Below are 4,041 nucleotides of genomic sequence, written 5' to 3'. Positions count from 1 at the left end.
ACAGTATCAGGACCATAAACACTATTCACATTTTCAGCCGCCTGGCTTGCGTTTTCGCCTTTATCGAAGAAAAACTGTAAAATATGGCGTATTTTCTCTTTGTTGGTGTCCATCTTTGACACGCGCTCAAACAATACTGACTCAAGCAATCACAAAACTGTCTACGAAGTTTTTTTAGTACGAAATCTTATCTTTCTAACGCCATTTGGCGTAACCCGATCGCACTTATACAACGCAAGATACAGATTACTAAAGCCATCTATTGGAAAAATAATAGATTTCTTTTTACTACACCTTATATATTTATTATATTTATAACACATTGTCCTTGTGTATCCATGAATTGTGCGAAATATCAAATTTCCTCTTTTTGCGCAATACTTTCTCAAATAGATATATGTCAAGATTACCGACGCGACGTAACTCGTATTTGTACAAGAATCCTCCAGCGGCCGGGTTTTTGCGATAATCTTCCAGAAAATACGTCATGGGATTAATTTCTGTACTTTGACAATTCTAAACACCTCCATGGTCCAATTTGGCGTGTAACTTTTCTCAAAGATCATCTTGAATTTGCTCAAACGTACCGAGTCATCCACTTTGAATTGCGGGAGTGTGACGGTCTTTACGCTACTGTACACCGTGTTTAAAAATTTGTTGGCGATTGTGGGAGTCACATCGATAGGTCGCATGTTTACCGATAGTTCGATGTTTTCGTGCGTTGTACTTTGACACGAGATGTGGTAGCAAGTTGATCCATTTGTAATTTCCATTATGCGTAAATTGTTTCCACATATTACTTTTCAATGTACGACTGAACTGTTCCACGACCGACACCTTCATTAAGGAATACGTTGAATAATGATTTATGTTATGTTTTTTCAAGAATTTTTTTGCACGTTTGTGTTGTAAAATTCTTATCCCATATTGTTTTGCAAATTTTTCGGGCATCTTCTATCGTCTCGAATTATCTTTACTGCCACTGTAACCATTTTATTTCCATTCTTCGTTTTAAGCAGTATGACTCATGCATGCTTACTCAAAATGTCGAAAATGGTAAGACTGTAGTGATAACCTTTGTTGAATTGTGTGTAAGAGTGCATTTCGATCACATCAGCCTACCACAGATCGTTGTAAACTATGACATGTCTGCGTGGAATTTTTTTCTCGTTGGAGAGTGCAGTTCTTTCACCAGTAGCTATTTTTCAAAACTTTTCTTCTCAGACATTTTTTGTCATGGTATACGATACAAAAAATGTTACAAAGATTTTAGGCAAACGTTTTTGATCGATGTTTCGACTAAAATTACTGCGTATCCTCCGTTTCAATTTATAACAAGACCAGCTTCACGAAGCTTCTCGATAATGGATAAGATTTCATTATCATGGGCATTGTGCCTGATGCAAAGCCTCAAGCAATTGATGATCCACAAGTCCCAATGAACATAATGGATTTTATTTTCATTTAGAGTCATAGCACACGGTATTACATCTTTTCCGGCATTTTTACATAACTTGTTATTTAGTTTTCTGGCGCGTGGTATGCTCGTGGTATATTCATTGTACTATATTTTACCTAACATCAAGGGTGCTATTATATTCTTATATTTGTACTCTTTGCTGCCCACTATTGGATTATCCTGCGCCTTTGTTGTCAATAGTATATGGTACTTTTATATGCTAGTTTATCATTCTCTGTGTAAATAGTGTCGGGAATTCTTTTAAAAATTAATTCGTACAACCAGGAGTACCTTTGTACTTTACTCTATCACGATCACGAAATTAACGTGTCTAAATCGAACTGTTTATTACCGACCACCGTGCTGTTCTCACTGAAATATACACCATAAACATTCTCCTTTTCTCTGTTGCTACCGAGAAGCATGTTTACGTATTTTTGTCCCAGCGGCCTCAGTTAATTATGCAACTCCTTACAAACTTGTTGCGTTTGCAAAGACTATTTAACTAACGTTTCAAGCGGTTCATTGGGCGTTTCATAAACGTCTTCGGCTAAGGGAGAATGTAAATGTTCGTACGATAATTTGCGTGATACGGTCGATGAAGAATTAAGCGAATCCTACATGACAATCAATTTTTTTGTGCGTTGCTTTTTAAACGATGATATTAATTGAAACCATGCTCATCATCATCTTCATTATCTTCGATATCTGTAAATTTCCGTTTCTTAATAATTTTATCTTTTGCAACGTTTACATACTTCTTTCTTAATCGGCTGAGATTCCTTACCAGCGGTGTTTTTGACAATCTGTTTCAGAAGTTCGACGATAGGCTGGAAATGTCTCTTCAGCGCTATATCTTCTTTTATTTTTCAAGCGCGATACTTGTTACGAATCGAATCACTGATTTTTCGCAATCTGCTTCGCTATTCTCTTACGATCTTTCAACTCCTTACTATCCATATTGTACTTGAGAGGGAACGTAGTGAACGTATTTTTGTTTGTTTACATATTTTATAGTGTCCCCAATTGATTATACAACTCTTTATGAACTGACCGCGTTTGCAAAGATTGTTTAACTAATGTTTCAAGCGGTTCATTGGGCGTTTCATAAATGTCTTCGACTGAGGAAACGTGCAAACGTACGATAATTCATGTGGTAGGGCGACGCATAATTGGAATTTGACGTAATGTTCGATTCTTTTGTACATTGCTTTTTAGATGATGGTGTTAATTGAATCCGTGAATTATCCATCAGAAGTCATCATTATCATCTTCATCATCATCATGAACATCTTCGTTTTCTTCAAGTTTTCTTTTCTTAATATTTTTATCCTTTACAACGGTGATTTCTTTCTTAATTGGTTGAGATTCATCATTAGCGATGTTCTCGACAATCTGTTTTAGAGATACGCTTAACTACAATATTTTTCCAATGCTTCCTCTATTTTGCCGGTTTTTAAAGTGCGACTTTTTACGAATCAAATCATTCATTTTTGCAATTTGTTTCGCTATTCCCTCACGATCCTTAAGTTCTTTGTTGTTATTCATGATGCACTTGAAAGGAAATGTTGTGTAGTTGATGTATTGACAACGACTAATCACGTTAAGATATCGCATACTCATTAAATCCTTTTCTGTATCGTCCATTCGTCTTTGTCTATGACTACAAATCCATACTTTTGTTGCCAATAGCAACGACATAATTTTCAAAAATTCTCGTAAGACATGTCAGTATTTACATGATCATTGTATACATGTTTCAGGTTAGTACCGTCTTGTTTGAACCAGATCAACAGATTTGCATTATCACGTATAAGATGTTTCGGTATCTTTGCCTACGTCTGACAGAGATAGAAACAGTTGACGTCTGCGTGTCGACCATCGCAAAGTACTCTCTGATCGCGTCTTGCTTATCGCATGCCATGTCGTTAAAAATAAAAATTAAATTTGGAAGCGCCTCGTTTGGTGAAACGACATTGCTATTATTGGAAAATGTAAAATAACCAATTTCTTCAATTGGAGCTAATAAATTCTCTAAGTATCGATATTTTGGCTATTGCAATGATGTCGAGTACACGTACACGTTCTCAAAGCGTATGCCATGTAGATTTTCCAATGGACTTATCAGCATGTTTGTTTTGCCGCAGTTTGATGGACCACTGATAATACGTACAGAAATCGGCAACATGTTTCCATACTTGCGCATTTCTTTTTTAATCTGTACTTTGTTGTCGACATTAATTACATTGATTTTTTGCGATTGTAGCACAAACCTCATATCTTCACCCCCTCGACGATACTGATACAAGGTTTGATAAAAAAATAACGGGAATTTTCATTTTTCTCAAAGAATTTTTATTTATTCATCATGTTTGGATTTCGAAACATATTAGCCTTGGTAGGCCACGCAGAGAGTAAGTGTTTTCGAGATACCGTTGTCGCCGAATATGTAGGTATTCAATAATAGCATTCCTTCGTGAGTATAGTTTCGTTTCTCCATTTGGAGGGCGCGTGATTGTCCACATAACGCCTCGTGATCAGGCTCGGCTCCGTGCTTCGTTTCCGTGGATGCGGGGGACAGT

The sequence above is a fragment of the Trachymyrmex septentrionalis genome, unplaced genomic scaffold (genome assembly GCF_001594115.1).
Source record: "Trachymyrmex septentrionalis isolate Tsep2-gDNA-1 unplaced genomic scaffold, Tsep1.0 scaffold134, whole genome shotgun sequence".
NCBI lineage: Eukaryota > Metazoa > Arthropoda > Insecta > Hymenoptera > Formicidae > Trachymyrmex > Trachymyrmex septentrionalis.
This window is presented reverse-complemented; position numbering follows the sequence as displayed.